Below are 15,244 nucleotides of genomic sequence, written 5' to 3'. Positions count from 1 at the left end.
ATGAGCCGGCAATGCACATTTCAGTAAAGAAGGCTAACAGCCACCTGGGCTTATTACCAGCAGGTCAAGAGAGGTGGTGAGACACATCTGGAATGCTGTGTCCAGTTGTGAATTCCAAGTAAAAGAGACAAAGACATACTGCAGCGAGTTTAGTGAAGGGCCACAAAGATGACTGGGGGATTGACATCTATCACATGAGGACAGATTAAGAAAGCTGGAAGTGTTTAGCCTGCAGGAAAGAAGGCTCAGGGGCAATCTTACTGTTGTCTATAAATTTGTGATGGAGGATGGAAGGAGGAGTAAAGAACACTGAGCAAAAGTCTTCTCAGTGGTGCCCAGTGAAAGAACAAGAGACAATGGACACACTGAAACACAGGAAATTCCATTTAAACATTAGGAAAGGAAGGGTTTTATTGGGAGGTCGGTTGAACAGTGCCGTATTTTTTTTATTATTATTTTTTTTTGCCCAGAGAGGCTTCGGAGTCTTCATCCTCAGAGATTTTCAAAACCCCAACAGATAAGGGCCAGAGCAACCTGCTGTAGTTGACCTCGCTTTAAGCAGGGGCAGTGGAATTGATGACCTCCAGAAATCCTTTCTAACCTCAAGGTTTCTGGGATTCTGTGAGATACTAACCAGTTACTCAGTAAGTTTGGAATATGCTTGCTACTTGCAGGTCTAGGCAACCTGTGAACAGAAGGTGTTAGCGATTCCAGTTTGAGTCTGAATTGTATCAGAGGCGTATGCCATGGTGAATGCTGGGGTCTTGTTTCATGGCCATGACATTGGTCCCTTGTCAGCGTGCAGCACGGATACTAGGAATACACCCAAGCATGCACTGGCTCTGTCACCTCCTTGTCTTCATTAGCCTATGGGATCCACTGTGGTGAGCACCATAATGTAAATTAAACAAAAGCTACTGAGTTTTCCTAAAAATCCTTATAGATCAGTATCACTATATTACACAGCAGCTCTATGCCCATTCCCATTTGCCCCATGACATGTCTAAAAATTTTGAATTATGAAGAAGCTACTGTACATGCGAAACAATTTAAGGTTAGATTTACCATTACAGTAAGCTTCCTGCAATAATGCATAACAGCAAAACACAGTCCGTTTAAACTTGGTTAACAGCCGCTTTGCCTGTTTCAGCTTCCCTCTTCTTTCCCTTCAATCAAGTTTTTCCATTTCTCTTATCCTTTGTTTACTGCTAGGGATTTCTACTTTTCTTAGAGGCACCAAATTTTAACTCAAATTCTGATGAAGAAATTTACCTGTTAGCTTCCAGAAAAATAATTGTGTTTTCAAAATATTACAGTTTTGGGGCAGAGATGTTATTCCATGTTACTTACGTAACAGGAATCTAAATCCTTCCTGAAGAGGTAAACTCCACAATCTTAAACTGCAGAATATGTCCTTCCATAGTATAGATCTCTATTCAATCAATTAAGTTTTATATTTAGTGCACTGCTTGCCTTTTGAACACCTATAGTCCAATTGTCATAGAGGAGAATGTAATTTCAGAAGTGGGTAACTCATGCAGGAAATGGACTCTCTGTTAGAGGTGGTTCGGGATGAAAATGAGGGTAACTACATTTAGGGTCTGGGCTATGTATTACTGCTATCCAGCCCTAGGGAAATCTGTGCAAATCTGTATTGACTCAAGCTTTAATTGTATTTATTTCTTGCTTTTCTTAAAGCACGAAGGAAATCATACTTCTTGGGAATTCTGGGGCAACTGTCAACTAGTATTCCCCAGCAAAACAGGTTTCCTGAGCAAAGCAGCCACAGAGTCATGCCTTCCAGTCTTCTGTGGGTAAAGGAAGAATCTATGTACTACGGGACAGGGAGGGCCAAGGGACGACAGAGGATGGAAGAAGCTTGCTTCTGCAGAAGAATAAATCAGAAGTAAATGTAAATGTTGACTGCAGGATTTAGTAAAGGAATAAACCAAAAGCTGATTAAAAAAACCCAAATTTTTTGAAAGGTAAAAGTAGATCTACTCTTTAATCTAGCGAACTCCAGTAATTATGGAAGTGAACATACAGAATGCACACCAGCATAACCTAGCCACACAAGGGCCCAGCGCAGGCTGGATCATCCCATTTACTGGAACACCTGACATTATTTTGTTGCTATTTAACAAAGCTGGCTAGAATACACTTGGTGCAAATACATCCATTCAGCTAATACACCTTCAGCTGCTGTGGAAACACACCCTTTGAGAGCCCATCTGGTCTAAAGAGTCTCCAATCTAAAGTGTGTGAAGAAAAGGATGCATTACTGAACCTGTTTTATACAAAGTGTAAAATATTTCTAGCTGGTTTTCTAATAGATTTCTGATGTCAGCCACACAGAGAGACCTGATTGCCTAGGAATTAAACTTCCAACTCTCAAATTCCAATATCATGTGTTAATCACAACATCATTCTTCATCTGAATGTTCATTCGACATGCATTTAAATCAGACAGCTAATCTCTGAGGTGACAGATTTTATTTTTAAAAAAAAAAAGAAAAAAGCCATACTGAACACTTAACCTACATATTGCCTCATATTGCTATTGGTACTAGGCTCCTGAAAATAATTATGATACCTGCAGTTAAGTTTTAGAACAGAATTGGTAAGGAATTACAAGTTAAGTCTCAAATTTTCAGCATATGGAGGCAAGTATAACATTTTTCAAACTAAAATATTTGAAGATAAAAAGCTGGATTCTTCAGAATTTCATACCTTATATAGTATGTGTCTTTGTATTTATAGATATATAATTTTATACACTTACAAAATGGGAGTGAAACAGAACACTGTGTTTTAATTGCATTTTTGCATTCATTTTTAAGCAAAAGCAAGTGATTACTTATGATGATAAAGAATCAGACCCATCAACTCTTCTTGCTTTTTCATGTTAACAAACATCTCATGAACGGGGATATGGCTGTTTACAGAGCCTAATCCCACACAATACCTCCATGACTTCCTGAAACAAATTATTTTTATGTCTCTATGTAAATGTACTTTTACCTCTGCTGTGATGAAGAGGTTATTGGTTAATACAGATCTAGTACTGATAGAGTGTTTTACAGCTACACATTCATTACTAAAAAGGAAATAAAAATGCAGTTACACTCATTTCCGAAGTGCAGTTAATATTAACAATCATTGAAACAGAAATACTGTCTCACTTTGTATTTGTAATTAACTGAAAGTATTTTTGGTGGCAAATAAAAAAAATATTATTACAGTTTCAAGCACACACACGTATTATGCTCTGCAGAGAGGTTTAAGGGTAACGTCTCCATCATTGCACTCTTTGCAGCATGGTTAGAAGTGTACTTGTAAACTACTCTTGTTCCACACATGCACAAGTACCACAATCTCCCAATAACTAGGAGGAAAATTGTCAAATACAGGATACCACCAGTGTCCACAGTGCATTGATAACTCTGGGAGAACAAAGTGTCATTCCTCCTAACTCCTGTAAGCATCCTGTGAGAAAATTCCAGCACTACATTATATATTAAAAAAATGTGCTGGAAGCATGTGGATGCTATTAAGTACTGAAGTGGTCCTCTGGTCTACTGCTCTATTACACCTCTTAGTCTTGAAGCTACAAAGATTGCATTATAATCCCTTGGATGCTTTGCTCTCTTTCGTTAGGTTGTGATGACCACTGCACAGGCAGAAACTGCACATATGAAAATGCCACATTTCCATTCTTCCTTCTAGTTCCTTTCTCACGCCTCCCAAACCCAGGATGGTTAGATACTATAAGTACCTTCTACTCTGTCTAAAAGTACTTCTGTACTTTATAAGCATTAGAGTGAACCCCACAGTGGAGTCAGTGACTATTTATTACTAATGACACGTGAACAGACATGAGGAAAGAATGAAGTTTTCATGCAATATTCAAACATCATGTGGAAATAAAACTGCTCACATGGGGAATGCTGGACTGCTTACATCCCTACAGACTCCATGTCAACAAAAATAACAGCAACCTTTTTGCTCTATTCCCAAAACAGCACTGCTAGTAAACCTGCAAAACCCTTAGTAGATTCCAGCAAAAATTTCAGTTTCACTAGAGACTAATGCCAAATATGGTCTTTCAGATCTCATTTCTCTATAAAAGGAATGCATTATGTTAGACAGGAGTAGGTGGAAACATAAGACATTTAGGCAAAACATCCAAAAGACTCCTGCACAAGAAAATAAACACTCTAGTTTGAGAAAGCTGAGCATTATGCAATGCACACAACTGTGTAAGTAGCCTGTCTTCTGCAGTAAAAGGAATGAAACAGAACACTTACTGACCTAAGTACAGATTTGTGTCCAAGACAAACTTAAATTCTTATTTTTCAATTCATTCAAGTGTTGAGCAACTTCAGTGGGACACACTGCTTCAGTGGGACACACTGCGTAAGTATGTACCTTAAATATCTTTGATGTGTGGATTCCCTTCTCAGTCTGGGTTAGAAATATTCATCATCTGCTCTACCATAAGAACTATAAAATGTGTTCAAAAGCACTAAGTTTATCTATAAAAGACTGTCTTCTTCTTTCCTGTCAAAGATTTTGTTATTCCAATGCTATCTATAGCTTTTTATAGACTCAGAATCATAGAATTGCTTAGGTTCAAAAAGACCTTTAAGATCATTAAGTCCAATCATGTAAGTCTCAAATGCTCTTTAAGTCATCCTGCTAAATAATTGTACCTGGGCCTGGCTAGGACATCTGCCTTTCTTCAGAGCAGCTCATACAGTGCCGTGTTTTTACATTTGTGACCAAAACAATCCTGATAACACACTAATGTTCCAGCTATTGCTGAACAGTGTTTGCACAGCATCAAGACCTTCCCTCTTTCACAATGAAGACTGAGTGGGGTGCAGTAAGTTGGGAGAGGACACAACCAGGCAGATAACCTGAACTAACCAAAGAGATATTCCATGCCATATAATGCCATGCTCAGCCATAAAAAGGGAAAAGAGGAGAGTTTAGGGAGGTTACATATTTTTGCTTGGGAACTGGCTGGGTGTCAGTCTGCCTGTGGGAGGTAGAGTGATTGCCTTTGCTTCACTTTTTGTTTTCTTTCCTTTCTCTCATCTTCCACTTATCCTTCACTTATTAAGCAATTATTTTCTTTTACCTCAACCCCACGTTTGCTTCCTTTACTCTTCCCCCATCCCACTGGTGGTTGGGGCAGGGAGTAAGCAAGCAGCTTGTGATGCTTAGCTGCCTACCAGAGTTAAGCCACAAAAATAATGTAATCAAAATTAGTCCAACCTTTCTGCTGTGTTGTCCGGTGATATGTGAGTAGGTATTGAGGATTCATACACACCTGTGACATGACTAAGCCTGTATCTGTGTTACAACCACACGTGTGCTGTCCCATTTCTCCATGGCCAGATACAGATGTGCATTGTATGACATGACCAGCACCTCTGAGCAACAGAGAGAATATGGGAGTGGGCTGGTTACCAGATTAACTACTTACCCAGGCAGCATTCAGCTCAGTCTGTAGTTTGTCTGTAGGTTAATCAGCTATATAGGAGTAACTTTGTGTAACATCATACATTGATTTTGTGTTGTCAGCAGAAAGGCTTTCAACATACTTGCCCCAAAATAAACACAAAAAGTCTACCAAAATATGGCCACCTACTGCACACGCTTTTCTCCTTGGGGAGAGGACGTGTTAAAAGCATGTGACAGATGTTAGGCACATTGTTTAATACACTGCTGGAAGACGTTTAATTAATATGGCAAGAAACACAATGTAAGATGCCATACAGAATAATGACATGATTTCATAACAGATAGATATTTCTATGAAGATACTGACTTTTTTTTTAGAATGGGAATATACTAGATATAAATGACAGTATTTTTGGGTGCCACCTCACTGATACTTGTTACTTTTACTGCACTCATAGTAAAGCACCATTTGTATTACCCAATATTTTTAATGTTCTCTCACTGAGCATGAAAATGCTGTATTACAACAAAAATTAAAAAACAACCTCTTTGCAGTAGATTTTCATCCAGAAATTTTGTGGGTAAAACAGAAATCAAAACGTACAGGCTATAAATCAGAAGTTGTTGCAGCAAATCTCTCTACTGACTTTAGGGGGGGTTGAACCTGTGGCTTCTGACTCTTCGACTCTCTCCATCAGTCACACATATGAAAAATGCTGTGAACACTGAAGCATACTGCTGTGTATCTCTTACAGGGGGCTTAAAGATTACTGTACATCTGAGGCAAAGTTCGTTCTTGCACACCACTGGAATAGGGTACAAGGATGACAATGTAGTTATTAACAAGGACATTTATCAATTATAATAAAATACTTATTTTCTACCAGTGGTATGAAAAAAATCTGCCAAAAAGAAGAGAAGAAGCCTGAGACAGGAAACCTGACTTCTTAGGATTCCTAAGCATCTGTTAGTTCTACTTACACAACACACATCCTTGTGTTACTGTTACCTTAGGGAAGCTAGGGCATACACTTCCACACAATATTTATTTTCTCTAATCTTATTATTTGCAAAATAAATATGAGATGTTCATTCAAGTCTGGCTTTCTTCTTTCAGAAAAAAACTCCTCTGGAATGCTGACCTTGGACCATTCCTCAACTTAGCTAGCTTGCTTTTATCAGTTGTTAAAACAACACATTTTAAAAGACTTAACACAGAACAAATAAGGAACAGTATTTTTACAGAAACCAAATGGCCAAGCAGATACTTAACCTACTTGGAGACCAACATGCTATGCAAATACAGTGCATAGCTCTCCCTTATATCCAGGGGCTATATTTTGCAAAGCTACAGGGCTAGCTGTTGCTTTACTTTCCACGCACTTTTTGAATACTACCAGCTATGAAGGAAGATAAAAGATGATTTAAAATTTAAATAGCCCGATATTTTACAAGGGACCCTGGCATGCCTTTATAAAGTGCTGACAAACTACACAAGATACGGTGTTCTCAAAAATGTCTCATCTGTCTAATAGCATCCTACTGCCTTCTTGATATACATGTCCCTCTATTCTGCTTTTATGGAATTAGCAATCTGAATTCTGGAGATTTTCAGGTAATCGTGTGCAGAACATTCTCTGCCAGGGCTTTGTATAATTAAACATCCAAATGTTACAGTAAAGACTGACTGCACAACCTTTACTGTAATACATATTAAGTCAAAAGAGATCACTGTGATCACCTAGTCTGAGCTGCATTAAAAAAACCCACAAACCATAGGACTTACTAATTCCCACCTGAAGTTCAATGGATTAGTCTGACTAAATCATCCTCCTTAATTTTCAAGATTACCAGCGCTGAGGAATCTACCACAATCATTAATGCTTCCAATTAGTAAAATAATAATAATAAAAAATCCTTAATTATAGTCTGAATTAGTCTGGGTTTTATTACCTCATTTGCTAAGCTACAATCATTTACTTTTCCTTTGATCTGAAAGACTGAACAATGTGGGTTTTAATATCAGTTACTTTATCTCAAATGTTTCCATTTAGTTTACCAAAGACAATATTCAGGAATGGCTTGATTACTGGCTGGAAGTGTCACCTTTGCTTTACTTTTACTAAACTGTGCCTCCGGTCTTTCATGATAAAGAATGTGTCCCAAGTCCTGTATCATTCTTTTAGGTCTTCTACCCTTTTCAATTTTTCTGCATCCTCCCTGAAGTGCAATTGCCAGAACCAAGTTCAGTATTTGAGTAGGGACTACAGGATTAACAACCACAGAAGCAATGTAATTTGACAACTGCTTGATATTCCCCTTGCCCATTCACCCAAGACTACCTTCACTCCTTTGTCTCCACTTGACATCGGCAGCTGATTATACCACAACCCTTCAAAACTCTTTTAGAAATCTGTGCTTTGTGAGGGGTGAACAAGGCACTCTGTAAATAGAATCTACAAATAGTTTCTACACAGTGATTCCTCTTTTGCTATTTATCCTATTCTTCTATTTTATTATCTCAGACCTCAGATCTGGAATATGCCCATGGAAGTGTATGAGACTTCTATTTGAACTCATCTAATTTCAGGGAGCTTAATTACATTTATATGGAATATATCAATTTTAGAATTACCCCCATGGGTTTTCTTCTGCTGTTGCCCTCATGAACACCTAAAATACTGCATACTTATTTCTGCAGTTTCAAGCAAAGAAAGAGTTGGTAGGATACAAATGCCTACACTCACTACATGCATTCTTTGGCTTCCATCTCCTTTGTGGTACTCCTTTGATTCAGTTAAGCTGTACTGTAGTCTAACACTTGAATCAAATGCCTACTGTAGGGAAATCATGATTATATTACCTTAAGAATATTGCTAGATTATATCTCCATTTCATTTCTGCTGATGTACTGGTCCTTATTCAAAGTTTTGCATCATCTAGTTAAACTACTTTTGTAATGAGCTTCTCCTCTCTCTGCTCCCTGTCCTTCCTTCTGGTCACGCTGAACACAGAACTTACAAACTTCTAGCTGCAACATTTTATACCAGCTGAAGTTGGTACTTAGCAACAGTGAGATCATCACTTGAATTTCAGTTCAGTGGGCACTAAATGTTTTTTTTTTATATAACAGCACCTATGATACAGGCCTAGAAAACATACATGGTGACTTTCCAGTGTTCTGTCTTGCCCTTACAAAGAGAAAGCACAAAGAGAAAGCTTTTGAAATTGTACCAGCAAACCCATCTACATAAGACTAAAAATAATCAAGCCATTTTCTCTAGGATTAGGTGACTGATTCCAGCCAGTCAACTTGTAATGCAAGTATACCTGGTTTTACCCTGACAAGCTTTTACATAGCCAAATTCTGGAAATACTTACTGGTCAAAAAAAGCAAATTTATTGCTACAGAAGTGAAAAAAGAGCAATTAAGGTTTCCTATATTTAAATAAGCTTTCTAGGGTTTTAAACATAATCTGATTTCAAGGGGAAAAAAATTTATTACTTTGTGTAAATTCACAGATCTAAATTCACAATTTCTGCAGTAAGTATAAAGGATTCAAATTGTAGCCCCTTAAATTAGCGGGAATGCTTTCCAGTGCCTTTAGTGGAGATATGGAGTCAGAAACAGACCAAGGTATTCTGTAGGTGAATACTGATAAAGCATTATTTAAATGCGTGCAAGATTTCAACATCTTCAGTATTAAAGACATGAATTGCCATTTGACTTCAAACTGTGGAGATGGAAGAATGCCTTTCAAGAGTGTTTACATATGGTTTTCCTTCTGATACCTGAAGAAGGATAAAAATCATACTCAAAACATTTTTAACAGTGGCAAAAAAATCTAGCACTAGAAAGTTGACCTGACTTTGTAGCTAGTTTTCATACAAACAAGTTTTCTTACATATAAGGCACTTCAACATTTGGATAAAGCATGAAAAATATCTTAGTGGATACCATGTACAACAGAGTAGGAACTATGCTAATCTGAACCCATTTAAACATAGTCTTTCTGGTAAAAAGTAATCTTTGCCCAGCCAGCACACTCAGTGGAACTATTTTACATGCTATACTCTATACTAAGTGAGGTTTGTCTTCCAGAGCAGACAGTGACCTGAATTCCAAGGAAAATATTTAGAATTTCATACCAGAACTTGTACTCCAGATTCTTCTCCACAATCCTTCTGTGGTTTTCTTCTTATTCTGGAATTTATCTTCTACCTGGAGTTTTGATCAGTTCCTTCTACTTGTGACATAAGCAGGAACATGCAAAGAAAGAAAGAAAAAAAGAAAGACAATGAAAAAATAAATCCCTGAATACAAAACATTGCTAGCTCATAAACAGAAGCGTTGCAGAGAAAAGCACAAGCATAAGACCTAAAAATCAAGACTGCAAACATATGTTTACATAGACAGGAACTCCAGTCCCCCAAACTGAAAATATTTAGCACCTACTTGCTCACAGGAAAACAACTTTGAAAAAGACTCTCAGTCATTAAGCCCAGTACTCTATTGTGCATGTAATTGCAATGCAGTTCACTCCTGCAGGGGACTCCTATGAAGGTACTTCAAACTGGTATCCCGCAAAGATCTGATCTGCTGCCTTTCCTCTAGAAAAGGAATACAGCCTAAATATCTCCTCCTGCATCTATGCATGGTCCAAAAGAAGTACAAGCTGCTAGAGCACTATTCTATCACAGAGTTTTCTTTCTATTTTAGTAGCACCCAAAAAAAGTTCTGGAGCTCCTGCTCGATGCTCTGTTTCTGGGTATACCACACTGATTCATTTTGGTATATAGTGAGACAAGAGCAGCAACTGCACAGTCAGCAGTTGTACTTGCCTACCCTGTTTAGCTGTATAGCTTATAAGGAATCACTGCTTTCCTGTATTTGGTACAGGTCCAGGGACTGATGCATGCAGAGCTGGTGATTTCCAAGTGAGTGTTGCTCATGATAACATGATAAAATGAGCAGTGATGGAGTATTGGGATTTTTAGCCACTGCTTAAACATTGTGCAGCCCACAAGATACATAGAAATGAGTGATTAAAAAGAAAAGTTACTATAGTTTAGCAGCTAAATTAACATATGGGATGTACTGTAACACGTCATGTAACACTCCTGTCAGTTGACTGCATAGTCATAAACATTAATGCCAACATTTTACTTTTAGAGCAACACCACACTAAGCTGTCTGATCTACTCTGACCTATCTGCAGCACAAGCTCTTGAGACACTTATCAATATAGGATGAACTTGGCAATCTTCACACTTTTTTTACTGGTAGGAAAGCACAGGAATCAACATTTAACTACTAATCACCACTTTCAAGGAATGTGTAGGTTTATTGCCATGAACAAGGTAAATCTCACCCACTCCAATAAGCAGGATCGGTAACATCCCACTCACTGAGGTATAAAAGAAGAGAAGGTTCTGTATTGTCCAAGTTTAAGTATTGCAGTCTTTATTGTTCTACGGTTACACTAGTTCTTTCCTAAACTCTGCCTGTCTTCCTGCAAATACTATATTCAGAACTCCTCCGTTAAGATCACTGTCACAGCTTCCTAAAAACAAGATTGTTTGTTTTAATAAAGTATTTTTAATGAATCTTATTTGTTTTAATTATAAGAAAATTTGCAAGTTGGCTGACTAGCAGCAAGATATGTCTGTGTTGTAAGCTGACTAGAAACCATATTCTGGTGTTACCATGGCACTGAGCCACATCTAATATACTCTGTCTTGATATTACACTAACCATAGGCAGATATTTTCTCAGTTTCTTCAAGCTCTGGCAGCAGGAGCTTACACCTGCTTAAAATGCCATGGACATGCCCCAGTGCATATTTAGTTTAGAAAATAAAATTGCATCTTTGTACCTCCAAGCAGTATACCCAAGTACGTTATGGAAAACTGTACCTGTATAATTAGTGCCTCTCCCTGAACCCAATTTGTCTATTATATTTCTTTAGCTAAATACACAACCTTCAGGCAAAACCAATCCCTTGTACATCTCCATGAAACTAAACTCAACAGAACTCTCTATCTAGATGGGGCCTTCCAAGAGTAGTACGACTTCGGTAAAAATTACAGACTCCAAAAGAGTTGAAGAAAAAAAAATCTGTGCCTTTGCATGTGTGAACTCTAATACCAGTTTCAATACTATGAATGTATATTTCCTATCAAACAACCTAGTATAAAAGACAGCTGTGCTTTTTTTATTTTACTCCTGGGTCTTTGGTATCACACAAACATACCCACTCATTACTCCAGTACTTAATGCTCCTCAAATAGTAAAAAAAATGATCTTCTTCACAACCTATTGTGGTGGGTTGACTTTGGCTGGTTGCCAGGTGCCCACCAAACCACTCTATTACTCCCTTCCTCAGCAGAACTGGGGGATAGAAAGTAAGATGGAAAAAACTTGTGGGTCAAGATAAAGGCAGTTTAATAAAGCAATAGCAAAGGTTGCACGCAAAGAAGTAAAGGAAAACAGAAGATGTTATTCTCTACTTCCCATTAGCAGGCAATGTTTGGCTACTGCCTGGGAAGCACGGCTTCAGTATAAGGAGTGGTTGCTCCAGAAGACAAACACTGTTGATCACAAATGCCCCCCCTTCCTCCTCCTTTCTTTTAGCTTTTATATCTGAGCAGACATCATCTGGTATGGAATATCCTTTCAGTCAGTTTGGGTCAGCTGTCCTGGCTGCATCCCCTCCCTAGATTTTGCCCACCCCCAGCCTACTGGTGAGGGGGATAATGCTGGAGAGACAACCTTGATGCTGTGCAAGCACCGCTCAGCAGCAGCCGTAACACTGGTGTGTTATCAACACTTTTGTAGCTACCAAAACAGAGCACAGCGCTCGAAGGGCTGCTATGGGGCTCAGCCAGACCCAATACACCTATTCAACAACAAAACACTGCTAGCCATAATTTACAGATATGGAAACAGGAGACACAGAAGTCTAGGTCCAAACTGTCTCAAGTACTCTTTAGTTCCATACACTCGATGCAAGTTCAATTCTTCAAGACACTCAGACAGTAAACAGCTCAGTTTCACGTGATTTTAGCTGTCCTGGCAATGTCAGAACACTGGCAAATTTGGTTACATGTGTTTCACAAATGTTAAAAAATGAATGCCCATCTGTGAATTCCTGATGTATGTTACCTACCCAATATGAAATAGTCATCTAGCATCCAAGATGGACAGAAACTAGTCCTCCAAGGTGGCATTCAACTTCCCTAAGCTGAGACTATTCCCTGTCTTTCTGCATTCCTCTGCGCCCATTCTACCGTCTACTGCAGAAAACTCCTTTACTGATAAATCCCCAAACAATTTACAGCTGTGCAGTGAATAAGGGGTTGCTGGGGAGAAAGCCTTTTAAGAACAGAATTGAAGAGCACTACAATGGATACATAATGGTCACACCAACAGCCTAAAACAAGAAACGTCCTAACATTTTAGTCCTTTAGCCTTAAAAGAGCTATATGAGAACAATCTAACTTTTATACTTAACTATGCCCAAAATACAGGATTTCTACTGCAGAGTCAGTATGACTCTGTGCAGTGTAAATTGTCAGCAGTTTGAATTCTCCACCCACCAAACAGACCTCAAATGTATGAATACCAATCCAGCAAGCACTGAAGGGAGAGACGTTCTTTACCCGTTGTTCTCTCTGCTATTTGCTGATAGCAGAGGAAAGAAGAGGCTTAGGAAGTATGTTCTCTACTGGGTTTAGGCCTCCTACCCTCCCCTGAGCAGGAGACCTTTCCAGATCACTCAACATGCACCTCCTCATTTCCCTGTGCTTAGACCCTCCTAATGGTTTTCTAACTGCCTTTGTCTGCTGATAGTTGCAAACAGACGCCACTTGCCATTCTCACTCCTTTGCAAAGCAGTCACCTCTTCTTTCTCCTTTGTGATGTCTGTGCCTCTAACAGTCAAAACAGAGCTAAACTCCTCCTTTTTAATACTTGTATCAGAGTCCACACTGGGATTCAAGGAGAAACAATGACAGGGAAAGTTCCACTCAAGCACTTGGCTGCAGATGCCGTCTTTGGAAAATGTCGCTGGCAAACTCTCACCAGCCTCTTCTAAGAACATATATAAACTTAGATACTTTTTTCCAAAGGCTTATACTTTGATCAAACACTACTCTATTTTCAGAAGACAGGAAAAAATACATTCATAATACAAAGACAATAATTAAGCCAAATTTGAAGTCCTGGCTTTAATGAAAAGGTTACAAAAATTGTTTTACTAGGCAAAATGACAACTTTTCCCTAATCTTGTTCTTGGAATTATTTAATAACTGGCAATTTTATAAGCAATTCAAGGCATGGTCTGTGGTAACTTAACTATGGTAAGTACAAGCAGTACTTGTGGTTAGGCTTTTCTCTATCTACATGCATATTCAATATTGGCCTAGAGTCAAATGGATCAACTCAGGTTTAAGTTACAGTAGTTATGTTCAGCTAAGGGTAAAGTTCTAAATTATTTGTGTTTTTATGGATACTACCTTGGATACATGAGACCCAAGATGCTTCCTTTGAAAACATACAGTAAAAATGACATGATGAGCAGCTATCATCACTTGTAGGAATTATAGGAAATTTCAGTCAGCACGCTACCTGTCAATGTTATCACATATTACCCCAAAAAAAGATAGAAAATGTGAATCCAAAGGTTCAATGTTCAGCAAATCTTTGCAAATATTCTTTATCTATCAGAGTGCTTGAGAAATCTAGGTATAGGCCAGCTAGATGGGGGAAGTGGGAAGGGTTCTCCACTGCCAAGAAAGAAGTCAGATGCAGAGTTTGCCCCTAATAGTCCAGAACCAGACAACATCAAATCTGCTCCAGGAACTCACGTCCATGTGACACAAAATCCACTTCAGTGCAGGAGCCTACTAAGTATCCAAGAAAGACCAGAGATTACCTTAAATAAATATCAGAGAACCACTTTCTTAATGTACACTGCTCTGTTCACACTGCTCTTCTGTCAACGTAATTACACATATTAGCAAGACTTCTAGGTGCCAGAATGAATTCCATGAGAAAGTTTTTAAGAAAATTCCACTTCTCAGTCCTGATCATCAAGTTAAACCTGGAAACAAGGGTTCACAGATCTTCTAGCTATGAAAAATGATAAGACTTACTAGAGATACTACCTCTACTGCATGGTGACACACCAGCTAAAGCCTTCAGTTTTCTAGTGGTAATGATCTGGTTTTTTTCTGCCCATGATGAAGCACTACCTTACATTTTCTCCCTATACTAATATCCACTTTGTTTTCCAGGTGATAACCACACTTCCGCCTCAAATTAGCTATCTGATTGCCATAATTACAATAAAATCAAAGCAGCTATTCCCAACTTGTCCTTAAATCCACACTTAACTGAACAGCAGAGCTGATCTAATGGATCAGTTGCACCAAAAAAGGGAAGCACCACTCTGGAGCTTGTTGATCCATCTTTAAGTCCATTTAACACACCAAACCAACAGAAAACTTGTTTTTATTAGTTTCTTGATGGCTTAGTTAAACTTTATTTTCAAGTTCAATGACTGCCAGGGCTCAAACAGCATAAGAGATAGAAGCAGCACTTCCCTTGTTCAATAGCAGTTCAATAGTGTTCCCCAGTTAATAGTACATATAGGTGTCTTCTGAAATCACACCCTTAGTTCAAGGTTAATTCTTTGAGACCTGACAAAGGGCCTAGTTTGTGTGTTTTTTCCTATTGTATCAGTTGATGTAATAAGACCTATTATACCTTGAG

The 15,244-nt window shown here is 38.4% G+C and overlaps 1 protein-coding gene across 5 annotated transcripts in view; it reads right to left on the bottom strand.

Annotated features, from left to right (window-relative positions):
* Nucleotides 1-15,244, bottom strand: part of PCGF5 (polycomb group ring finger 5) — a 100,462-nt gene that overhangs the window by 47,883 nt on the left and 37,335 nt on the right. For 3 of the 5 annotated variants that reach the window (XM_037399439.1, XM_037399436.1, XM_037399441.1), the window contains exon 2: nt 9,619-9,713. The gene's annotated coding sequence lies outside the window, so the exon portion shown is untranslated. Of the gene's footprint in view, nt 1-9,618; nt 9,717-15,244 lie in introns of all 5 variants that reach the window. The other 2 variants (XM_037399438.1, XM_037399437.1) reach the window with 1 other exon arrangement.

The sequence above is a fragment of the Falco rusticolus genome, chromosome 9 (assembly GCF_015220075.1).
Source record: "Falco rusticolus isolate bFalRus1 chromosome 9, bFalRus1.pri, whole genome shotgun sequence".
Classification (NCBI taxonomy): Eukaryota; Metazoa; Chordata; class Aves; order Falconiformes; family Falconidae; genus Falco; species Falco rusticolus.
Note: the sequence above shows the minus strand (reverse complement) of the source record. Positions and strands in the feature narration are given on the sequence as shown.